Below are 26,421 nucleotides of genomic sequence, written 5' to 3'. Positions count from 1 at the left end.
CTTAAAACCCAAATGTCTTTAGGAGAGCCATCTCCTGAGATTGCTGGATGAATAGGAGAAATCACTGCCTTTTCACCACCCACTGAATCAGCTGGAATTTATGACATGAAAATGCTCATTCGATTCCAGGATGGGAGAAGTCAGTCAGAATACCTAATTACGTGGATATTGAATGTGGACAAAGTACTCCTTTAAAAAAAGAAATTAAATAAAATTTAGCTGTGCCACAGAAGGGGTGAGATCTGCATAGCTGGAAGGCAATGCAGCTATAAGGAATTTTATTAATATGTTGTGGATTTTATTTACAATTTGGTTTGACACTTAGCAACAGAATTATTTAACTTTGGAAAAAATGACTGGTCGTTATTATTTCACTAGATCTTCATCATACTAATTCTAATTCTTATCTTTATTAACTTTTTCATTTTTTCTTAAAAATCTTCCAGAAAAAAGAAAATCCAGTAATGTTATAGCTGAATGAAGCAACATTGCAGGTATCAGTTCTAGCCAGAAGTGTAGTCAGTGTGTCACTGCTGTTCTCTTTCGTGTTGCTGGGGAATGATTGTACATAGCATTAAATCCCCCCAGAATCAAAGCAACATGTATTTCCTACCTCTTGTGGAAAGACTGTGTGCTCCAAATTACCCACTATGAATACAGGCAATGGCTCTGTGACACTGAGAAAATTGAGATCTCTCTGTTTTACACACGGTTCCATCCTTCCTTATTTTGAAACAAGTAGTATATTTGGCCTTTCTGTTAAAGGTCTGCTGTTATCTAGCCTTTTTCCTTGGAAGCCCAATTACTTTTTGTGTGTACCTGTCTTTACTCCTGCATTTTTTTAAACATGTTTACCTTTCCATTATGCTTTCATAGTTTCCTTCTTCTTCTGTCTCCTTGGTTTTTAACATGAATATGTTGGTGACTGAATAATGCCACCACCAACTCCTGAACAAGTAGAAAAAACAGCTGTTTGGTTTTGTTTTTTTGGTTTTTTTTTTTTTTTTTGATTTATGTTTTGATTAAATTGCTTCAGAGTTATAAAACACAGAAGTGACTTTCACCCCTTCCCACACCCATCAGCTGCCTGTGCTGGAGGAGTGTCCTCCACCCCTGCTCTCTGTGTAAGCAGGGGGTTCAGGTGAGCAGCTGTTTTCTCCTCCCTCAGCTGGAATTCACCACGGTGGGAGATGGAGCTCGTGTTCAGGGCAGCAGTGGCCAAGCATAAGCACCATCAGGGAATTCAGCCAAAGCACACTGAGAGCCATGCAAAGGGTTTGATGGTGTATTCCAGAGAATTACTGCATGGAAATGGCATCTATATTCCAGGATTTCTCGGCATTACATGTCAAAGTTTTCTGAGGTTACTCATTGAGGTAAATATTCTCTACTTCTCCCGTTTCCAAGAACCTTTTACCCTTGACTAGACAAATGATGACATTGCCGTGTTACTAATCTTGCTGATTTTCACAGTGTTTGATAAACGCTTTGGAACAGATTTCATCACATCCAGCAGATTTAATGCTTCTTTAGATAAGGCAAGTGCCTAACAGTAACACTTTTCTCAGTCAATTCAACTACAAGTAAATACTGTGTGTGATTATAGGATTAAATCTGAAGCAAAAGCTTGGTTTTGTAAGCAGTTAAAAATCTCTTGTTGAAGCTTTTCTTTCTCTCTTTTGCTGTAGCAAATGGACTCATTTTTCCTTGACAGGTTTTCAGTTATAAAAGCTGATTGTAGGCTAAAAAACCACCTTCTTGGGAGAATTAAAATTTCCCCTTTAAAGGATCATTTTTTAAAATGGAAATACACTTGATTCTGGAAAATTTCAACTTTATTTGTTCCAAATCTCCCTGCAAATCTATTTTTCAGCTCTATCCATTTTTCCTTTTCATACTCATGAAAGTTGCCATAGCTACGTGTAAATTGCTGATAATTTCACTCAGTTAAGAAAAAAAAGCTTCTTTTTCCCCAATTAAATCTCAGTAGTTATGAAGAAAGATGTTGTTACTTGTAACAAAAAAGAGGTTTCTTCTTCTGCCCCCCACCCTCTTGTTCTCATTGTGTCTATTAAAGCAGCAATAGTTTTCTGACTCATATTTACCTGATGATTCAGAACCTTAGACATGAGATTCCATAATCAGCAATTGCCACAGTGGGTGTTAATATCTGTGTGGGATATGGTAAAGCCTGGAAATCTATAATGCTCCATCAGGCTCCGAGAAAGAAGTCCTGTTCCCTGGTTTTGTCCTCTGTAATGTAACAAAGGGTAGGAATATCACGGGGGTATCCAGTATAACGTGGCAGGGAAGGAGAGCTCAAAGCAAGGTTAGCAGCACTTGCTGCCCTTTGCTGCTTTTCTTCCAGGAGCTTGAAAGCCAAAGAGCTTTGTTATGGATCCCACTGAACGAACTGCACAAAATTTTTGTTATTTCATCAGAGAGGAGAAAGCCACAGCAGTTCAACTCTCTCTTTCCTCTTGAACAGTTCCATTTTAATTCAATAGTTGCAGCAAACAGAAAGCCTTCCTTACACACAGCTTTAGTGATATCACACCAAGCATAGCCCAAAACACTGTTGGAGTGGCTTCCTAAAACTGTTACTGGACTTCCAAAGCCGTGATTTACCCAGGCACTCCCTCAAAAATTTCAGCAGTGAATCAAACATATTGTTTTCGGTTTCTACAGAGATAGAGCAGGAGCACTCATAAAATCAGCTGGTTTGTCTTGGCTGATGAACAGATGAGGGAAATATCGTCCCAAACTTTATAGCTGCTTCAGAACCAACACCAGTGAAGTGCTTTAGTCCAGTGTCTTAAGGACACTGCAGAGCAAGGCAGGATTTGAGGGCTGTGTTATCGTTTCTGAGGCCGTTTTGGTAACACTGATTAATTATATGAATCTTTCTCTAACATGTTTCTTAGGAAAATGCAAAGACATCATATGTTCTTTGCTATAAGGGTGGTGAGACACTGGCCCAGGTTGCCCAGAGAAGCTGTGGGTGCTTCATCCCTGGCAGTGTTCAAGGCCAGGCTGGATGGGGCTCTGGGTTGGCTGGATGAACCAACCTTATGGAAGGGGGATTGAAGCTGAACAACCTCTAGGGTCCTTTCCAACCCACACCATTCTGTGATTCTATGGTTCTATGACATAAGTAAATGTTACTTCTGAAGCACACATTAAACCACGTTGCTTCCAAGTGTGCCACGCAGTGGGCAAAACTAACACTGGCAATATTTCCAGACATGTTTTCTATATCCAGAGGTGCAAAAGGTGGACAGACAAACACAGATGTATCAGCATTTGGTTTGGCATCTCTCTTTTAATTTTTTTTTTTTTTAATTTTAATTTGTGTATGTGGTGGGCTTAATCAAGCAGAGTGCAAATGATGGGTGTAGCTTGATCTACAGCACACATGCAACTTTTGGAAGTGCTTGCAGTGCTTAAAAGTATGTGCAACAGCATATAAAACCCCTTGGAAGGTAGATGTTGCTGAGGTAGAGAGTCCATTCTAAAAAAACATCAAGTCATCATATAATTGCATGGAATGTTTGATGACATGGTATTTTCTTCATGGGAAATGCAGTAATGCACTAAAATGATTGGATTGTATCCTTTATATCATTTTAAGGGAATTAAAGTCAGGTTTGCAGATAATGCACGTCAGTGCTTGGCAAAGATCATCTCTGTTTTAATTGATGATTTATTTTAGTCTTTCTCACACTGTCCCGAGGGTACCCAAAGGAAACCCTTCCTTAGATGAACAGGACACTTCCATTCCATTTGTGCTGGACTTCACTAGTAAGCAGAGAATGTCATCTGCAGTTCACTGCAGCGAGTGCAGACGTGTTGTTAAAGCTGAATATTCAAATTAAGTAATTCTGGAACTAAATACACGCTGTAAAACACGTGTGTCAAATTTAAAATGCCAATAACACCACTATTATTGTTTGGCTATTTTTGCTAGAATTATTTTCCCTCCTTCAAAAGCAGTAGGCTAAAGTGTGTTGTCTGGCAGGTGTCTCCAATTTTACCATGTTTAAATGATATGGGAATTTTGACAGTGCCATAGGGAAATTTGATACTTTTTCATCCCCTCACTCACATGGTTTGTGACTGTTTGATTTGGAAAACTGGCTGATCCCTTTTCTCTGATGTCTGCTTTCACCATCTTCATCTCTTCAGAAAAAAAGATCTGTAAGAATTTTCAAAAAAAAGGAAGCCATGTAGGGTTTTAGGAATCTCAGCTTACACTTTAGATGTTTGACAGGATGAAGAATATAATTCATGTAAAACAACAAAAGGAAATGATACATCTTCTTTCTTCTGAAATGCTGTCTGCTCAAGAGACTTTTAAAATGAACATTGGAAAGGACCCCTTGTAAAAGGCTTGTTTTCTTTTGACAAGGTATAAGGTTGCTTTATCTCTTTTCCTTTAAGAAAAAGGAACAAATTCATTTTTTCCTGTTTAGACTCATTTGAGGTGGAGCAAAAGGAATAAAATGGTTTAATTACTTGTATGGTAATTTTTGTTTTTCCGCACGTGTGTATATGAAAACTTTTATTAATAATTCTCAGGTGTGTGGCAGAAATACCATCTTCTGTGTCAGTTAAAACATCCAAGTTATTTGTTTCATTACATGCAGTAGAATTGCACTTCATCCTTCTGGTTTCAACAGCTGAATATTGTACTGCACTTCCTTTAAGTAGATGCTACAGAAGAGTTGTAATTGAACTTCAGTAAGTGAACTTTCAAGCTGTTGTGGGACATCTGTGTACCCAGCTATGCAAAGGACCTTCTAGAGAGTGGCTGTGAAGCTCAGATCTCACTCTTGGTTCTGAATTGAAAGACCTTGGCTCTAATATTTCACATTTTACTTTCAAAGGCGTTACCAGGAGAGCTGTGGTTGCAAATATGGGGCAGCAATCCCGCCTGTGCAAAGCTGTGCTGGTGACTGCCCTGTGTGCCGAAGGAGGAGGAGGTTCCACCTTAGCAGCAGTTTTTAAAACAAGTGCTTAAAAAGAGGGAAAAGTTCAGCAAGTTAAAAGGGGGGGGTTTTTTAGACAAAAAAGATCCAGACAAATCAGGGGTGATTGGTGGCCAGCCCTCCAGGCAGGACCAGGCTGGACACACCCTCACCAGCTTCACCTGGCCTTCCACTGACAGCTGTGGTCCATCAGCCCAGAAGCTTATTTAAGCTCCAGCCTGAAGGTTCAAACTTGGATAGAATGGGTTTAAACACATCCTCCACTTTGGTCACAACAACCCCCTGCAGCGCTACAGGCTGGGACAGAGTGGCTGGAGAGCAGCCAGGCAGGAAGGGACCTGGGAGTTTGGATTGACAAGAAGCTGAACAGGAGCCCGAGTGTGCCCAGGTGGCCAAGAAGGCCAATGGATCCTGGCCTGGCTCAGGAACAGTGTGGCCAACAGGTCCAAGGAGTGATTCTTGCCCTGGACTCAGCGCTGGTGAGGCCACCCCTGGAGTGCTGTGTCCAGTTCTGGGCCCTCAGCTCAGGAAGGACATGGAGGGGCTGGAGCAGGTCCAGAGAAGAGCAACGAGGCTGGGGAAGGGACTGGAGCACAAGTGCTATGAGGAGAGGCTGAGGGAGCTGGGGCTGTTCAGCCTGGAGAAGAGGAGGCTCAGGGGAGACCTCCTCACTCTCTGCAACTCCCTGACAGTAGGTTGTAGCCGGGTGGGGTTTGGTCTCTTTTCCCAGGCAACCATCAGCAAGACAAGAGGGCTCGGTCTTAAGCTCTGCCAGGGGGGAGGTTTAGGTTGGATATTAGGAAGAATTTCTTTCCAGAGAGGATAATCAGCCATTGGAATGGGCTGCCCAGGGAAGTGGTGGATTCTCCATCCCTGAAGGTTTTTAAGATGAGACTGGATCTGGCATCAGTGCCATGGGCTGGGAACCACAGCGGGGTTGGATTAAGGGTTGGACTTGATGATCTCAGAGGTCCCTTCCAACCCAGCTGATTCTGTGATTCTATATCTGTTCCTTGTCCTGAGTTATTGTTTGGATTTCCTGGACTGCCTTTGTGCCTGGCTTGTAACCCTGCCTTTGCTGAGGATCTCTGGACTGTGGATTGGTTTTGTTGCTGTCATCATCCCTGCTCTGCTCACCTGGATCAGAAGCCCCACCTGGGAGGTCAGTGCCTCATATTTTTAAGAACAGAGAGGTGGAGTGACTTTATGTATAAACTGTGATTTTCCTAAGCACCAAGCAAGACAAATGTGTGTTGCCTTTACCAAAGTGCTTAGGCTTTAAATCTCTGCTTGGAATTCAGCAGGCTTATTTGGTAGCAGTTAGTTGGTAGCACTTCAGCAAGTGCTGTAGCACAGCTGTCTTTCTTGGGTGAAATATGAATTATCTGGAGTTTGGTAGTGAATTGAAATGAAATGTGGTTAAGAAATGTATTCCAGCAGAAGGGGTTTAATGGCTTAGTACAAAATAATTTGAGTGTGTATGGGAAAGTCAAAAGATCTGTTACCTTCCACAATGTTTTTTCTCCTGAAGCAGTTTTAAGCTTAGCATGTGCAGATTCAATTCACCACCTACTTAAATGAATCAGATTCAGTAGGAAAATCTCTGAGCTTGCTCTGCCGAGAGCTGTGTGAGTGTAAAACGTCAGGAGGCTGCAATTCCCTAATTTCTGAATGAGTGAGGCACATGCTGTTTTTCCTAAGGAGGGAGAGAGCTTCAGAGAGGTCTTTTAAATGCTCAGGCTGAGCTATGACATGCTGTCTGGCTTTTTGCTTGGAAACTAAACTGCTGTTAATGTTTCCAGATTCCAACTGAGTGTTGGGATGGTGTTGGATGCCCGTTGCTAGCTCTGGATGCTCTGGAAGGTGGCAGGACATCAGCAATGTGAGGTTTTTGCCTTACAGCTGCCTGTACCAGAGAATTAAAATTTCAGCCCTCACAGGTACACCTGACTGCTCAGCTATGGTTTATGAGCAAAGGGGTGCTCAGAAAGAGGGCTGGCAATAGGATTCTGGGAGGATGCACACATGCAAAAAGCCCCCTAAAATACAGATTTAGAGACAATCCTTGCACATCAGCTTCCAGCTGCTTTCATCAGGCCCAAGATTTCATACTAGCTGGTACTACAGAGAAGAGCCTGTGAATGCTTACTTCTCTCTGCTGAAGGGAGTTTGCACTTCATAGAGCACAAGTCTCCTGTAATTTGAAGAAAGTTCCTTTCTAACCAGACTGGCTTTCCCTTGGGAAAAAGAACCAATGTCCTACCCAGCCATTGGACTTGCATCATTGTCCTTGAATGTTTTATTTGTAAAAACAAAGTTCATACAAAGACCCTGCATGAAAAAGATCCACTTACAATGATGGTCCTTTGGTCTCTTTGCTGTGTGTATATGAAAACTTTTATGGTCCTTTGGTCTCTTTGCTGTGTTTTTGAGATGTAGCTTTTTTTGACGTTTTAGCTGCTTGTTATGCCATGATGTAAAGCATAGTGACAGCTATATTTACACTAGCTGTAAATCTGGTTTTGTAAACACCAGATGAAACTTAAACTTGGACACTGGCATATTCCCCAAACTGTCAGTTCTGTGACAAAAACAGTTCTGTCCAGAAATGCAATGACACTGGTTGAATCTGCAGGGATGGTTAAGAACCTTGGTTAGTAAGGTTAAGGGATGTGATGTGAATTATACCTGGTCTCCTTATTTATTACCATTCCAATATGTGTATAGATAGGTGCATGGCCACCAGCAACCATCCCTGTCAGTGAAGAGGGGAAAAAAAACCATAGGGGAAAAGTTTTAAGGCAGTAGAGTTTGGGAAAAGCAAGTGTGACATGTTGTTCTCCAGTGGCCTGTTCCATAGGCCATGACTAATACAACAAAATTGTCTTAGAGACTGGATGGAAGATGTTTTCAATTTAACTTTCTAAGCAAGCTGGGGCTGCACACTCCTGCTCTCCTATCCAGCTGCTCAGGAACACTGAGACGTACCCTCAAGTAAATCTGGGTGGGATTGCTTCCATGCAACACAGAGACAAGGAAGGCCAGCTATTGAATATGCATTGAGTCCCTGGGTTCCCTTTGATTGCCAACTCATAAAATCACATATTCCTGAGTAATGAATAAATTATACTGATCTGAATAAATGATACAGATTCAGCCCAAGGCTCTTCCCCTATGAGCAAATTGGCACTTTGCTGTCCCAACGATAATGGGCTGGCACTGGACCATTCCCATTATAAATGGTGTAGGATATGGCTAGACTTGCTAAACCAGGCTTCTGGCAGAGCATGGAAAGGATTGAAGCACTGGCTTCTGGCAGAGGTTACTGGGGAGTGATGAAGCATATTCCACACCTCCCAAACTCGTGGTAGTAGAAGGAAGCAGGAACAGCCCTGGTTTCTCAGCCCTCCAGCACAGCCAAGATGCTGCTGTCATTGTGCTGCTCTTGGAAGGATGTCAGTCAGTGAAGGACTTGGCTGTGAGGTAGATTTAAAATCAAGCTGAAGTTGTCAGTGCATATTGCTCAGGTAGTTGGGAGTCTGGCTTCAGTAACAGGACGTCTGCTCGGTGTCTGCTCAAGGCCTGTGCACCCAGCAACAAAGTTTCAACACCTGATACACTAGTCAAGCAATAATTCAGCTCAGTCAAACCTCTGATGGTTTGTGGGGTGGGATGGGGGCACTGCAGTGTTGTGTCTGACTGCTGGGAATGCAGTTAGAGGCTTGGGTGAAGGAAAAGATAAACCAAAAGCAGCTTCAATAAGGCATTGTGGGATGTGGAAGACCAAGGGTTATAGAAGTCAGGAAGTGCAAACAACTTATTTGAAGCCTGAACGTTAAAATTGACTGCCCTTAAGTTCTAAGGGACCATTTCCCATTTTGTTCTTAGATTGTCCTGCTTTGCTGACATTCCTTAATAACTAGTAAATTTTATTGCTTTCAGTAGAAAAATTGAACTACTGCAGAAGGGCTTTGAGAGGGTTTTGTTTAGGACTATGATTCATTTAGTTTGGGTTTTGGTGATGGTGTTTTTGGTTCCCCCTCTCCCCCCAAATGCTTACAGTACTATGGGAATAATACACGTTCTGTAGTAAATTCATGTAAATACATTAAAGGTTGTAAGTCATTAAATTAGAATGTCAGGAAAAAACGCTTGAAGGTAAATACCTGCTAAATAATACAAACATTAACAAATATTATCTTTCAAGTGAAGAGACAAATTCTTCAACTAAAACGATACTTAAGGAAAATTATTCTGTTTTAATGGGATATTGGGAAAGAGAAAATAACAGGAAATGTGAGAACCATAGGGGCTGTTCAGTCCAGCAGAAAAACTGTTTACATATGTGATCCATAAACCAGAAAGGAGTGAGTTAAGGTTGCAGTGGCCAGATCTCAGCATCAATTGCACCCATCTAGACAGTCCTGTATCTTCTTGAGGGTTAAGAAGCATTTCCTTCTGAGATTTCTTGACTCTGAAAGTCATGAAGTGACTGTGAAGTCGTTGAAGTGACTGAAACTTCCTTGATCAACCTGTAGACCTCACCTTGTACAAATTCAGGGAACCGGGGAGTGATCCATATGCTTTTTTAATCTTATACTGGATATTTGAATAAGAACTTTAATGTCTTTCGGATGTTTAAAACTAATTCTTCTCACAGCAAATGTCAGGAAGAATCCTAATCACTCTCAGGGAAAAGTACAAATTTATTTTTTGGAACATTAACTTCAAGTGCCATAAATACAATAGACATAGTAAATAACTGTTCAGGGATTTCTTTTTTTATAAGCAAATGTAAAAGCAGATTTTTCTTGGATGCATTTTTTCCTTGATATAGTTTCTTAAGCTACTTGAAGTCCTCACAAGACTTTGCATATAATATTATCCTTACTATATTGCTGGAAAATTTGGTCTTTGAGAGTTTTCGTGAAAAAAAATGAGATAGACACTTAGGTGCCTTTGGTGAAGTAATATCCTATTGGATCATTGAAAATAGAATCAGATTTGGAACTGAGAAATACTATTCCATGTGAGAAAACATACTTCAAAGCCTCTTGTGGTTTAATGTACTGTCTAAGATTTTCTGGGCTAGGTTGCTCTTGAACTGTACGGTGGTAGTAGGGTATGTTGCATATTAAATAGGTTTATAATAAAATCAGAAAACTAATTGTGCCCAGCTGGTATCTTGGCAAACTTAGAACATTGATCCATCTTTTGTGTTTACAATCTTAGTTGTGACAAATATCACAAAGTTTATTCCTGCTTTAATTTCAGAAGTGTTATTTCTGTCTGGCATACACTTCTCTATTGTCTTTCCAAGTCCACGTGAAGTAACCACTGTTAGTGCAGCTAAAATGAAAACAATATAGTTTTTATACCATGCTTTCCTATGTGTTAATGAGTTATATGTGCAGCCTTGTCAATTCTCCATCCAATGAGCCAAGACTGTGTTGTTCCCATTCCTTCCAGTATGTGCAGTGAGGATGTCATATATCACACAATTTATCAATTAGGTGGCATATTTTTCACCCTTGTTAATGAAAGGAAGGGGACAAGCCAACCTCATAAGTTGTGTGGGCTTCTTTCCTTTCTTTCGTGTTCTGTAGCTGTCAAAATGTTCCTTACTCATATGTTCAGTTTTTCTTGCAAAATTCCTCTTGGGACTTCCCTGCTTACATCTTTAACAACTGAAGGATTAGGATGAGATTTTCGGAGATGTGCAACTTCCTTGAAAGCTAGGCTAAAAATCTATCTCCATCAGGTTAATTGTTCTAAAAGAGATAATCTTACAGCAAGGCTTTTGGAGATTAACCCATAAATACTAGATGGTGTAGTATTTTCCTACTGTTGCTCCATAAAGTGCTTCCTAATAGAAATAATACAGTTCTGGAGGATACTGAGTACAGGTGACTAAATGCTGCAAGTATTGATTAGTTAGCAATCAAAAATAATTCCTGATTGAAGTTTTGTGTTGCATTAATAACTCATTATCTACCACAAGTGTGGATTTGAGATTATGTGAGCCTTGAGTGGTTACCCCATTAGAACCTCAGCTATGCAGCATTTGCTTCCTTATCATAGAATTCCTAAGTCTCTAACACAGACCGCTCTTGCCTGTTGTATCCATGTATGTTTTCTGGTCCAAAATACATTGAAATAAGCTATAACCTGATATTGTGTGTATCTGCAGTAGTGTAAATTGCAGGTATAATTGGGGCAGGGCAGAAAGAAACCAAATGTGCCAAATAACTCTGAAGTCGAGCACAGCCTTTGCAGCACAGCGTGTTGGATGTTCTGGACTTCACACATCCCCAATTTTGGGGATGAACAGCCCCCACCAAATGCCTTAGAGCTGCTGCAGGTATGGTTTGGCTGCAGAACAGTTGTAAAAGGTCAGACAGGATAGGATTTAACATCTATACATCACCCAATTCCTGGCTGCCTGTTGAAGCGCTGGCTGGGTTACTCACAGCGTGCAGGAATGCATGAGCTGCCCTGGGTGTTAATGAGAACTAAGGTGTTTCCTTCACCATATTTGCATGTGGAATTTGATTCAAAGAAGATAGTTGGAATAATAAGGAGCATTAGCAATATTGTTAATTGCTGTGTGATTATAATTAAAACGTACTAAAGCTGATTAATGACTTCTGGAGATTGTTAGCGTGTCGTTCAGTATTAACTGCGCTGGTGTGGTGAGGTAAAGGGATGGGAGGATGGCATCATGAAGCATCCCCTGAATTTGATTAATGAGAAGTCAGACATGCCAAAAAAAAAAAAAGACTATCTGTTCATTCCCAGGTAGGAAAAAAATACAGTTTTTCTTGCATTTCTCAGAAATATAAATATAGCCAGTCAGAGCACAGGCAATTGATAGTGTGTAGAAACAAACAGAAATGCACAAAAAAAACCCCAAATGAATAAACAAAAGCAGCAACAAAAGCAACAGCAAACCACCAAACAATGGGAAAAATGGAAAGCCTATAAAGTTAGGGAAAGAACTTGGCAAAACTGGCAGAGCAAAGCACGCCTGGAAGTCTCCCAACAGAGCTTGGTAACATCTGTGTTTTGAACTGGATAAACTGAATTGCTGCTTGTTTGTTAATTAGGAAGGCTGGTATGTTGCTATAAGAAAACTGAAATGTGAATAATAAACCTGTCATGAAGATTAGCATCCATTTTCTAGATAAATATTCCTGCTCAGAAGTGAGATTCCAGAGGAATGTTTTGATTGTCACAGTAGACATTGCATTTGGTACTTCTGTGTAACAGCTGGGAAATACCAGATTGTCAACAGTGTCTTGAAAAAAACCACTTTCTTCTTTACAGAGGCATTCTTTGTTATAGCTGGGCATTAACTGTTGCTGGCCACAAATTACTTCAAACAAATCCTAAATTGAGAGGAAACACCGCTCATCTTTCAAATCATCTTGGCTGAGGTTTAAGGCGTAAGAGCAAGGTTTAAAGATCATCTTGGCTAAGAGCGCAGGTACAAAACTCTTTAATTTAACTAACCCACCAAAACTGAGGGTTGATGGTAGAACAATGAAGCTCCCAAACCCTTTCTTCTGTTCTTCAGAAACTGGAAATATCTGCTCTAGTTGTTTGGGTGCTGGGGGATAAATAGCCCATCCACCATCAGCCCGTGCTGGTGTAAAGAACGCTTCCACAGGACCTCTGTATGCAGGTAGAGAAGGATTAATTTTTACCTTCAGCACATTAACACTGCAGTCTGGAGAGCAGGGAATAAGGAAGGTATTTCTCTGCCTTTCGTCGAACCCTCGTTATCTGTGCTCCAATTAATGCCAGCTATTAATCTCTGGTTTGAGTCAACGGCATTTCAGTTGTACAACACAGAAGTTACAATGTTTTCAGAAGGTGACACCGCCTGACATCCTTAACATTTGTTTAGAGGTGTCAAAGGTCCGCAGTTCTGAGTAGCCTTGAGTGTGTGAAGAATGAAGTTTGTACGTGGGACTTGCAGGAAAAGGGCAGACAAAATGAAGCTTAGCTGTACCAAGTGCAGGGAAGGGGACACAGGCAGACACAGAGATCCAGGCTTCCTGCTCCTGCTGCTGTCGGGAGAGTGGGAGGAGGGAGTGGGGCTGCTCCCTGTTCTCCCCCCAGAGGTGGATGCTCTGCCCTTGTAGCTCCAGACCACCACCACGGTGCTTCAGTCCCTGGCAGGAGGATTAGACCTTTTGTTAGGCCAGGTGTATTATTTCTTGCCAGTGAGGATCATCTGATAACGTTTCAAGCGAATTGACAGAGCCTGAAGATGCAGTCAAAAAGTGCTGATGATTTATTTCTCCGCTGATTTTCAGCTCCAGTGGAAGGCACAGATAAAATGCAAAAATAGACCGGCTTAGAAATAACTCCTATGCGATTATATCCAGGGCTTTCCTCTTTAAATATTCAGAGCAAATGTAAATATATTCATAGCATTGTGTATTATGCCCGTGGAAATGCATTTGCAGCGTGTCAATGTGTTATAAAAATAATGGAAAACACTATTTTCTAATAAAAAACCCACAAAAATTGAAGGCAGTAAGACTAGCAGAAGTTGTCCCAAAGAGGACATATCGCTCCCTGTATTGTGTATTTGAAATTCAGATTGTAATTACAACACTGTACTCTGACATTGCTCTAACAGTGATTTAGATTCTTTCCAGTAATCGTTTCTCCATAATGATAGGGTACACATAAATACCTTGGACAGATATGGTTATCTGGCTTAGTCCTGTGTGGGGACTGTTTAGATAGATGCTATAATTACTTGAAAAGGTTGTTTAAAAAAGTAAAAACCACCGGAATGTTTATGTGGTGCATCTAGAACTTTAATTTTCAGGACAATGGATGTGGTGTCTTTAGGAGTGTGAAGCTGTCCAGGGAAGGGGCAGGAATGTGAATTGTATCTGGGAGCTCATATGCACACAGCATCCTTATGGGTGTGTACAGGAATATTGGGATATTTCCAGCTGTGCTGTTGCATGTCAGCTGCTGGGATCATGCCTAGAGGTGGGAGAGGTTTAAATATGTGGGGCTTCCAAGGAAGTGTGTGGCTGGTGGTTGAGGGTGTGCAACAAAGTAGGTTAATGCTAAAAGGTCTATTAGTAGATTTACTTAAAGAATAACTTTTTAAAATTAAGATATTCCAATAAAAAAGTGAAAAGTAAAATATAGGAAAATAATTATAATAATATATAATTTTATATATTATTTATATGTATAAATTATATCTATCATAGATATAATAGATATTATATAGATATAATTTCAAATTATATCTATAGCTTTCTATCTATAATTTCCTTCTAGCATATCTTGAAATCTCTAAGCCTTTTCACTTCAAGTAAATGGACAAAACCATTGCAATTAAAAACACAATCTTCAAAACATGTACGGGCATAGATTGCTGTCAGAGTTATTACATTTGCTTAAAGAGAATTTATTTAAAGGTTAATGTATCTATGACTGTTTGTGTTCTACTGAGAGCTATAAAATACAAAAACCTGCAAGTCAGACTGTCAAAACTCAAGTTATTTTTATGAGGACCTGTAGAGAAAAGCTGAGATAATATAGCATATCAATAATTTACGTTAGACATTTTGATTTGTATTTATTAATAAATGCAGCTTGCATATGTAGTTTCCACAGTAATTAAATTATAATGTTGAAGGAATGGAAAAGGTGATAGGCCTTCTGTTGAGAGCAAGGGGAACATGTCATGTGTGCTTAAAATATTGCCAATCTTCCAGAACCAATTAACTATAAACAATGTAGGCATTCTTATTGCATTTTAAGGAATAAAAATACCTGACCTTGAAAAACAATATATAACTTTGTGGGGGGAAAAAACCCAAAACTATATGTTGGAAATTACAGCTCCAGAGGGGAATTAATGTATGTGCTGCTCCAGCTTAATCTTTTCTATAGCTTAGTTAAATATTCCTTACACTTCTGCAAACCTCTCATTCTATTACTGTTATTCTAATGTGTCCTATACTGTCACACTGCTTTTGTTTAGTTCTGGGGTTTTGGGCTGAAAATCCACATTGTTTTAAGCAATAGTGGATGGATTTGATATATTTGTACTTGGGGGCCTTCCTGCTTGAAAACAAATATTGTCTGGAGCTTTGGATGGGCTTCATGTTGTATAAAACTGTACATCATAAGCAGGGAAATGTAGAATTCCCTTCCTTCTTCAGCTGTTTAATTCTTTTAGAAAGCTTCTCTTGATCTTGTGTGATGAAAAGGGCCTCAGAACTGAACAGCTGACTCATTTCATTAACACAGAGGCACAAATAGCTGGCATTGCAGAAACGGGGTGCAGTTAATGGAATTTGTAAGGCTCTGTTACAAGTACATAAAAATACAGCTTTTAAAGTTATTCTGATAATCATAGAAATGCTTCATAAGTATCTTTTGTAAGGCAAGATTCAAACTGCCTTATAATAAAACCAAAGAGCATTAATATAAATATACCAAAATTTGGGGGTTAATACAAAACCAGGTTGATTGCCACTGCAGAACAGTTTTGTTCCTTACAACCATAATCTTATCCCTTTGTAATTATATCTTTAAGTGAGTAATTTGCTGTGACTTGATTCTAATGATATCCTGCTCGCAAACAACGAAACTCATTTCACAGTTTATATTTAAACCTCAGTTTTACAGAGACGTGGTAAGTAATGAACAGCAATTTGAATGTAAACAGTGATTTCTGTAGCTACTTACTTTGAAGGCTCTCAAAAAAACCCTTAAGCATGTGTTAGTCCACCTTTTAAGAAAAGTGGGTAGAAAAATAAGATTGCAAAGCAGTTATGGCAGATAAACTAGACATTGTTTCTCCTCCAAGTTCTAACTTGTTAATCAGATTCTCCCTAGAATGTGATCTGAGGGATGAATAGCTAAAATACATATCTTGCATACACACTATATATATATATAATATAAATACAAATAAACTCATATATTCATATACAGATTCCCTCTTTTCTTGATGATGGCTCTTTAATCAGGGAGAAATCAGGGTTAGTGTTGATATCTTTGCCTCATCCAACAAAATTAGCAAGTCACTGTTAGAGGGCTGCTGGTGAGGTTGGAAGGCAATCAGTTGCACCATTCAGCTGCAGAGGAAAACTTCAGTTCACACATGTTCTTCTTTCTTCTTTTTTTTTTTTTTTTTTTTCTTCCCTTTTTTAAATGGAGCTTCCACAACAGTTCAGCGGAGCTCAAAATTACAGCTCGGGAATGATCGGTTAAATCTCAAAAAATTGCAGGGGGGAAATAGAGTGAGAAATTAGTTTCTTAATATTGACAAGATACTGCGAAACCTTCATTACAAATGAGATGATCAGCTGATATCGTTTTCGTTTTACATATGGATTTCTCATGCCTCACTGTGGACCCTGAAAAATTTCCTCCCATTCCAGTGAAATCTGAACATATCTGTTTGAAATGCTTTCGTGTTCATTAAACAGGGACTTCTTGAAGGAATGGGGATGTTTGCACCACTGCTACCCATGTTGCCTGAAAACCTTTCTGCAGACAACTCTAAATTGGCTGTGTGCCCTCCATGGGAATTCAGGAAAACTTCCAATACTTTCCCTGTGATATTCCAACAGCAAACACTGCATTTGAAGTTGGAATTGTCAGTGGCTTTTATAATTTCTCAGGGCTCTGGTTCAAATCTTTTAGCCAATAGAAGGATGTTGAGGACTTGTTTGACTGCCAAGTGACTTATTTGGTATATGAGTATATGTGTATGCATATACATATATATATGTATACACAGTATTATTATTACAGTAATTATTTTTTAATACACATGGTTGGTTATAGTGATTTTACAGGGAAGAAATTAAGGCTGAAATCAAACACAAAACTTGGAAATAAATGACTGAAAAGTGAAGAGCAGCTGGTCCCCTCATGTTCCAGACTACTGCAAGGACAACCCCTTCAGCAATATCCCCTGGAGGATAAATATTTTAAAGCTATGTCAAATACCTAAATGTAAGTTATCTTCTGTCTTTTCCTCATAGTGCAAAAAAATTGTAATATTCTCTCCCTAGGTGAACTAGGAACAAACTGGGATTCTGTGAGGGAATGATTTTTATTTCCTTTAGTGCATGCAATGGTGCCTGAACAGATTATTGCCTTTCCCCACCTGATGTAGAGAAACAAGGGCAGGATATGGAAACAAGGCAAAGTGATCATTAAGCTTGCCATGAAAATTCTGTGCAATTCCCAATTGTGTGCTCATGTCACTTCTTTAAATAGATATTTCTGATTACAGTGGTTTGCATTTTAAGCAGAGCACTGTGATTCTAGGAGTTGGTTATGATCTGAGTTTAGACACGAAGAAAACGTGTATCTCTTGCCCCTTGATCCTGGCAAAACAATACTGACCATCTGCTAATTGAGGCTGAGTCAAAGAAAACTTTCTGAATTTTCCCCAGAATGTTCCAACAAGAAGAACAGATCTTTGAATTGAAGTCTGACACTTTTCAGTCAAACAAACCTCACCTCAGTCTCAGGTTGGTGCAGGACTGCCCTGCCTGACACAGCGTCCTCACACACAATCACTCACACAAATGCTGGCTCTGTCTCCAGTCTGTCTCACTGTTCCAAAATACTTTAATTCTTTAGTGTGTGAAATGTACTGTCTGTCTTTGCTGTAAATTTTCTGGCTGTTACTTGTGTTTCTTGAACCACCTGAACAATCAAGAATTGCAGAATTACTGAAGGGTCACCTTGTCCAACCCCCTCTATTTAATGTTTTTGAAATGTTTCTTCACATTAGAGATGGCAATGCTGGGTTTTTTTCTCTGCCCAGAACTCTGTCCAGTTTGTCTGGGTTGCATCAGGTTTGTGCAATGTGGTAAATTTGGGCTCAGTGGAAGTTGTCAATGGCAGACATTTAATTAGCTGTGTTGTCCACAGAATGAAGCTCTTTATTAACAGGGTGTAAAATCACAATAACGTTCTTTGCTGTCATATCAATTTACAAGTTCGTAACTAATTAGCTGTCAGTTTGCAGTCTTAGGTCTTTTCTTATGCACTTCTTTCTCCCAAAATGCTGTTTCCAGTAGACCTCCTCTCTCTCTTTCTGTAGCATTCCCAGTGTGCTGGGATTTTATCCCTAATTTGCTTAGTAATTTGCTAATTTACCTTTGTAGTTTTTCCTACTTTTCCTAATACTTCAAGGGGTTTGTACCTAAAAGCTAAAGTTCTTCCACGTCTTGATTTGGGTAGAAGGACATTTCCCTGAGTTAGAATATCCAAGAGTGATGTGCAAGCTACCTGGTGGATTTTTTATTTTTTACCTTCTAAAAGCTCGTTAGACACAAAGTGTTCTCTCAGGTAGAGCAGAGGAGGGCCAGGCAGGGTGGGATATGTGGACCTTGTTTCATGACTTTTACCTTTGGTGACAGTGGTTTTAGTATTATTTAGTATTATTTTTATATTTTCCTGACTATATAAGGCACCTAAAGATAATATAGATTGCAATTATTTTATAACTAAAGTAAGAGGAATGTATAGCTAACAGCTATGTTATTTCCCAAGTGTCTTGTATTTGAATGATGATTTTTCATCTGTATGTTGTTGGGGTTTCTTTTCCCGGAAAACTTTATGTTATTCCTCTATTTTCAAGTCAATAGAACCTGTAGTAATTATTTTTTTCTATTTAATTATTTGCAACTCTTTCCAGTTTATGAATTTCAGTAGTGTACAATTTGCAGGCTCCAACAGTTCTCTATAAAGCTACATCAGACTTGCTGCTGTTACATTAATGAACTTTATTAGCATCCCTGCCCACAGCAAGGGGGTTGGAGCTTGATGATCCTTCAGGTCCCTTCCACCCCAAACCATTCTATGGTCCTATGATTTATTATACTAAAATATTGTAGTTTGAAAACAGATCTTTAACAAAAATCAGGTCATTTTCCAAACAAAGCAACAGAGAGACAAAAATATTATCTCACAAAGAAGTAAAATTCTGAAATTCGCATCCCTTTTATTTATTTTCAAAGCTCTGCCTGCTGGCAACAAAAACACCAGCTTTTTTCGGTGCGACTTCACCTTTTAGGAAAAATAACTTGAAAGGTCAGTTTTAAATAACCACTAATCTGAAACCCTGCACTTGAAGCACAAGCCAGCATTGCCACAGCAGACTTTGCAGCCTATCCATCCCCTTGATCTTTATCTCCAAGTTTGATCCTTAAGAAAACCCATCACAGAAAACATTTCTTTTTATTAAACAATAGAAAAATGGAATAATATTCAAATCAATTTAGTGCAGCTGGTTTTGTACCGTATAGTGGAGCACTGCTGACTGCTGTAGATGCATCTGAAAAGCCTTTCATATCTAAAGATTGACTCCAGGCAAAGGTGAAAATGAGCAACAAAGAGAAAGGAAATGATGATTCTATTTTATGAGAGGAGAGGGGGGGAAAGATGATTTTCCTTGTTAAACTTAGCAGGGTAGGGCAGGAAAAGACTATTTTCAGAAAGAGTGACTTCTCGTCCTGCTTACTGACTTTTACTGAGAGTATTTCTTCAGTAGTACCAGTCAATGCCAAAGAATATTTAATCCATTTTTCCAGTGCAACCCTAGGTCTGAAATACAGTAAAATTAAGAGCTTAGAGACAGCCGGTCAATCTGGGATTTCCCATCAGCCTTCCTCATTTCGGGGTGTCTATTAAACATTGTTCCATGGTCAAAATCTGTCAGTTAAGGGAATATTCCAGCTGAGCCCAGGCAATGGTAGTACTTAACATTAGGATTCAGAAACTTAGGGAGGGAGGGCATCAGGAAACCACCTCTAACAGCCTATCCTTGAGAATCATCTCTCTATGAAATGGTGCTGTGCATCTCTAAATGCAGTCAGGACTCTTGCTTTATTTATGTGGGGTTTTTTGGGAGGAGTGTTTGTGGGTTTGTTGTTTTTTTGTTGTTTTTTTTTTTTTTGTGTGCTGAGGCAATCAGAACATTTAATCACACATTTAATATTCATTGTCTACAGGCCTTATTTTAGAGTACTACTGCTATTCATATATCAAAGGTGTCTTTCTTCAAGATTGTATCTTAAAAATAAGTTGCTTAGTCTACAAAATTAAGGGCTTAAAAAGGATGCAGGAGTTCATCAAGGCTCCTTTGTTTGCCAGAAGTAATACCTTATGTTCTGGGAGAGATTTCCACATTTCTATTGGATGCCTGCAAGCTGATGTGGCATTACAAAGCACAGAATTAAAATACCAGTTTTATATTATCATTCATCTTAAAACTTCACATCTGAAGCACAGTGTATTCTAAAAGAAATTAATAAGTTACACATTTTTTCCAGCTGAACTGTCTGTATGTCATTATTTCTTCAGTTGTTTGAGGTCCCAACTAAAATGAAGGTTTTATTTTAATAGATACTGAATTTACACATACTAAGAGACAGTACATGCCCAGTAAAATTTACAATAGAGTTCAGAGAAAACGTACAAAAGGTCAGAGAAAAGAACTGCTGTCATCCCACTTTAATGAATAGTGAACTACAGCACAAAGGACACAAATAATTTCCTCACAATCATTCAGGAAGCCTACAGCAGGAAGGAGAATGACACCTGCATCTTATGAGACCTAATGGCTTGATTAGCAAAAAAAAAAAAAAAAAAATTAAAAAAAATTATGTTTCCTCTTTCATTTTGTTTAATGGAATTGTTTATTGAAGTTCTTTGTAATTCTTACATGAAAGAGGCAGTAGAAATAATACCGCTCATAATTAGGTAACTTTCAAAGCATCTTAGCTTGGCTCAGGGGTAAAACTTGAAGGTGAACCTTCCTCTGAAGGTACAGAAGTCAATCGTAAAAAGCTGTGGCTATGTTTTTGGTGAGGATGTCTTAATGCAATGTTTTCTAACAGGAGTAAGTTTCCAGTTTTATAACTTTCAGATTCCTTTAAAATGTTAACACAGTGGCTCCTCTCAGGGCACCAAATTAACCCTCTTGTGGATGGACGTAGGGGGATCAGTGACACGCACTTTGATTTTTGATTATGCTTCTTCATCAACAGCACAAACTCCTAAGGACTCTGACAGGCTCTAAATTCCAAATGTTTTTGAGGTTCTCTGTTACTTAAGCACACTGAACTGTTACATGGGCTTGGCACCAGCTGTCAGGCTGATGAGGTGGGTGATGCCTCTGTGAAAAAGAGCTGCAGAGCAACATCAACCCTAACCATTGAAACAGTGGCACCAGAAATGCCCTGGAATCAGATGCACAGCAGTTGTCTGCTGGGGGTGGGGTGGTTTATTACTGTGCTCACCCATCTCTCTTGTAGAAAGAAGTAGCTCCTAATCATAGCCTGGGTTTGCCCCCCTTTCTGTCCTCCTGGCTGACCTTCTGCTAGGAGGCTTGGGATTGACACTTGGGATGTTAACAGAGTTAGGTTATTTACCCTACTTAGCTGGATTTGTGCATTTAGCATCCAGGTCTTTCTTTTAAAGGAAAATTCTGGTAGCTGATATCAGGTGGTGTTGGCAGTCTGACTTATTGTTGTAGTTGTGTTGATCTTTCTATACCATGGTCTGTTAATGAATGTTCCCCATATAGTAAAACTAGATATTAAAGAGAGTCACTGTGTCTTGTGTTTCTGCCAAGAAGCCAAAGAAAAAAATAATCCTGGTGGAAAAATTGTTCTTCAATTCCAGTAACAAGGGAGTGAGGCAAATGTTAATAGTTGAATGGTAGAAAACTCAATGCTGGACATAGTTTCTGTTTGTGATCAGAAGGCTGCCAGCACAGTCCCAGCATGGTCACCCCACATCCTAAGGGCTCATCCTTGTGTGCTGGCATGAGGTGGGCAGCAGAGATTCCTTGGTCTCTTTAATTCAAGCAGTGCATCAATTTATAAAAAAAAATACGAAAAGTTAAGTTTCTTCAGGGTAGTGTTTTGTGATTTCCCTGTGTTAGTGCTTCTTCCCTGGAGTTATCATTTTCCTTCTCTCTGTAATTCTCCAGGGAGGTGTTTAACACCTCCTATACACAAACAAGCACGTGCTATTTCAGCACAACCACCTCATTTTCTCTTCAGCATCATAGGCATGGCAAAAAAATTATAAGCAGCCTGTATTGTCAGACACTTTATCCTGAATTTTCCAAATGCATTGAACATGAAGACCAAAGAAAAAAATAATCCTGGTGGAAAAATTGGCTTTGAGTTTCTCTTTTGTTCTCCAATTCCAGTAACAATGAGTGAGGCAAATGTTAACATGTCTGCCAAGTCTGTGACATTTTTGTGTTGCAGAAAGGGTGTGCCTGAGTGGGGGAAAAAGCTGTGTGCTGAAATACCTGCTGGTAGCAGCCAGTGCATCTCCTCAAAGAGGGAAGCTCAAGAAACCCGTTGTCACTGTCAACAAACCATTCTCCATTTTCTGTAACACTTTCCCAAGTCAGGCTAATCCTAGTCCCCCTTCTGAAACATGTAAGGGATGTCAAGTAATTTTGTGACACCAATCCGTGCTAGGCTGCAGATAAATGCTTAGTAAAGTATTTAGGTAAAATATACAAAACATGGCTAGAAATAACACTTGATAAAGGCAGGGGATGGCCTTTTACTACTTGCTGTGTAGTGCAAACAAGTCTGTGTATTTGAACAAGGTGGATTTTTCTCAATGTCTTTTGAACAGTAATTGCAGTTGAGGGATGCAGTCCTGGCCATCCAACACCTTTGAATTTCAGGGCTTTCTTAAATCATGCAAATCATGTATTTGAGCTAATAAGGGTTGGGGCTTTCCTGCTAATCTTATTGTGTACGTGGCACAGGTGAAATTGTGGAGAAGGTCAGACTACCAGGATTACATTTTCTGTGTTCAGACACAGTTACTGTTCCAGGGAGTCATGTAGGACATGCAAGATACTCCTTCTCTGCAGCAGGTTAAAAAAATGCCCTTGATCTCTGCACTTAGAAGATTTTGTTTTAAACACAAGACAGCATCAGAGTTATTGGTATGAATCTATTTGCATTCATGGGGGAAAATAGAATCTTCCTTTTTTATTTCCCTTTCTCACACACAGAGGTGTCACATCACAGTTTTACTTTATGTCCATATTTTATTTTTGGACCAAACAAATCCTTTGTTTTGCTTTTGATCTGTTGTGCAAATAAATACTCTTCTTTGGGGTATCTGTATGTGCTAGGTAAGTTAGACATTGCTTCTTTTTTTTGTCCTAAATCAGTTAAATGATCACCTGAGGTAAAATGCAAAGATACCCACCTGTTTAAACAGGCATTACAATAAAGTGGATTTTTCTTCATTTCTAGGTGTTGTACTTGATGCATAATTGGGTTTTTTCCTCTAAAAAGTGTATTTTCTCATTTCATATTAGTAGCAAGAAATTAATTTAACTGTGTGAATAGAGAGGTCTGAGAATAAAAGGGACCCGAGACAATTAGAATCAGTTCCTAATTCAGTTGTAGAAGAATCATTCTGGAATTGGTGTCTGGAAACAAATCTGCTTATACTTTTGCCCATATTCTCCCTTCTCCTGCAAAAGATAATGGCTTTAAACTGAAAGAAGGGAGGTTCAGATTAGATATTAGGAAGAAATCCTTTACTCAGAGGGTGATGAGGCACTGGAACAGGTTGCCCAGAGAAGCAGTGGATACCTGGAAGTGTTTAAGGCCACACTAAATTTTTTGAGCAACATGGTCTAGTGGAAGGTGTCCTTGCTCACAGCAGGGGATTGGAACTGGATGGCCTTTAAGATCCCTTCCATCCCAAAGTATTCTATGATTCTGTATTCCTCTAATTCTTCTCCTTCTCTCCTCCCACTACCGAAATATATTTCCTTTCAAGTGCCTTGAGCTGGGGGGAGCCATAGAGTTGTTCTCTACCCAACCTACTGGTCTGGTCTCCTGGGTTGGTTTTTTTTGTTTGTTAGTTAGTTTGGCGGTTTTTTTCCCCACTGGAATCATGAAAGATTTCTTTGGCACAGAGATAATCTTCATGTCTAAAAATGCAGACAGACCACCATTGCTCAGTGTTCAGAAGCTGAGCTTGGGCTGGGCTTTCTGAGTTGTAAGGTGTCAATCCTGATAATCAGGACAATTCTGTGCCTTATTTGTAAAAGCATATACTACCTAAGCTATCCATGCAGTATTTTCAATTTTTGTATTCAGTTTTTCAATTTTGTATCACTCGTTTGCTTTCTCGCTTCTGTTCTTGTTACTGGTCCAGGTGAACTAATGGTAAGTACCAGCTTATTGTTTCTGTTGATGTATCCAGCCAAAGGTTGCTTTCTGTCTTTTGAAGGGAAAACTCCATTAGGAAATGTGATCAATTGCTTGTGAAAAAACCATAACCACCCCTTGCCATATAAAGTGCTCAAAGGGAATGAGTTCAGTCTTCTAGCTGAATCCAGGTTGCAGGTAAATTCATTTGCTTTGAAGTTTTTTTTCAATGAGTGGAGTCCTGAGGAGCTGACCTTCCTTCAGGTAAGTCACACAAATAAAGACATTTAAAACATCAGTCAAAAGGAAAATGTGGAAACGTACACACGTACCCTGGAAAAGAATCATGCAGAACTCCTTCTTTAAAATTATCTGGGTTTCATGGTTTAATTAATACTATTGTATAGACAAATGGAGGGTGCTGGAATGAACTGGCAGCAAGAATTTCTCATGAGCAGTGAGGAATGAGTTGTTAGACACGACGTTTCGTTCCCCAGTAGCTGAAGGTAGTAATGGACAGGCTGCTGGCTCAGACATTAATCTTCTCAGCTATATCCATAAATGAAATGTCATGCCTAACAACTCCTCTTTTATTGGTATTACATCTTAGCTTTCCCTGATTAAAATTAATGTCTTTGCATATATGTATAAAAATGGGGATTAAAAGATCTGCATATTCAGATGGTCAGAGATGAAACGTCCGCGCGTGGGGCGCCCGATTTCAGAGAGCAGAGAGGAAAAAAACAACTGCAAGGAAAGTCAGAACACCTGCTCTTAGCAAACATGACAACCTGCCAGAATTTCATCTTGAGATGTGCTTGAGACTGTGACAGAGATAACCAGAAATTACTGTGCACTGGGATAGCAAATTAAAATCCAGAAGTCAGTGAGGCCACAGGATATTGGATTTAAGACCATGAAGAGGTTGTCAGTGTTTATGACATTTCATTGCTGGAAAAATATCAGTGTACTCAATGTGTGTATATATTTGAATGCTAAAGCTGGGTGAAAGGCTAAGTCAAATCCATAGGACAACTTGTCATCATAAGCAGTTGAGCATCCTCAGTTACAGTCCTGGGGGCCAGAAGTGAGGCTAAATGTATATACTGTGAAAGAAACATAAGCAAGTTTATTCCAGGGAAGGAGAACTGGATGATGGATAAATTCTGTTTTATTGAAGATGTGTCACTGAAGTTAAAAACTGGCTTTAGGTCCAGCTCAGTATGGCTAGTCTGCTGATGTAGTATTAATGGGAAATAAGAAAATGTGAATTCCAGGGAGTGATCTGGTTTGAATCCTGCTGTTGGGTCTTTCCCCCCAGCCATGTACAGGAATGAGTGTTGTCCTGGGATTAGAAAACAAACACAAGTCACATTGTGAAGTTTTCCAAGTATTGCCAATTTGTTTCAGGTTTCTTCAGAAAACACACATTGATGGTATTTTTCAGGGCATGACTTAAACCCCTAAATTCTTGATTCAGCAGTTTTAGCTTGGCAATTACACCTGTTGAATTTTATTTGTCTCGCCCTACTTTAGTAATCAAGCATTTTATATGTTCTCATACTTTGATCAGCTTTGACTAAATCAGAGGCTTTTTAGAAAAATACAGCAATATGCTATGACAGAAAGGTAAAATGTTAATGATCTTCACATGTACTGTTTGAGGGGTGTTTTATGGATAACAGTGTGAGACGTGACTGACATGTTGAAGTGTTTTGTCCTTTGCCTCGTTGAACTTATTAATTTTTCGCCTTAAAAAGGGCAATATTTCCCACAAAACATCATCTCCCATCACTTCTGACCACAGACCCAACCTGTAATGTTACCTGGCAGTAAATACACAGCCTCATCAAATCACTTATCCTCCCACGTTTCAGCGATAATTTTGAAGGGAATCTGGATAAATTACCTCGCAAATGGTACAGCTGCTCTCCAACAGCAGAACTAATGAATTGTCATGACTGGGAGAGAGGGAGAGGTGCCTTGAATCCCTAATCCGAGACAGCTGACGGGGTGATGCCTGCTCAGGTTTAGTCACCATCGCTAATTACAGGCTGAGAAATTACAGCCACTTTCGAGTTAATGGCTGGTAAACACTCAGAGATAACTCACGCTGAGAAAGGACTTGCCCTGCAGTTAAAAAAGGGGGGTGGGTGTTGGGAAGGACATTTTATGCTGCTGTGCTGACCCTCCAGCAGTGACTGTCCAAC

The 26,421-nt window shown here is 39.5% G+C and overlaps 1 long non-coding RNA gene across 5 annotated transcripts in view; it reads left to right on the top strand.

Moving 5' to 3' along the window:
- The window catches only part of LOC135416886 (uncharacterized), a 65,736-nt gene that overhangs the window by 27,669 nt on the left and 11,646 nt on the right, over positions 1-26,421 (top strand). The window contains exon 1 of one of the 5 annotated variants that reach the window (XR_010431797.1): positions 5,441-6,150. The exons of the other annotated variants lie outside the window; for them this stretch is intronic. This is a non-coding gene — a long non-coding RNA (uncharacterized LOC135416886). Of the gene's footprint in view, positions 1-5,440; positions 6,151-26,421 lie in introns of those variants that run through there. 5 annotated transcript variants of the gene reach the window in all.

Source organism: Pseudopipra pipra, chromosome 7 (assembly GCF_036250125.1).
Source record: "Pseudopipra pipra isolate bDixPip1 chromosome 7, bDixPip1.hap1, whole genome shotgun sequence".
Taxonomy (NCBI): Eukaryota; Metazoa; Chordata; class Aves; order Passeriformes; family Pipridae; genus Pseudopipra; species Pseudopipra pipra.
This window is presented reverse-complemented; position numbering and strand designations above follow the sequence as displayed.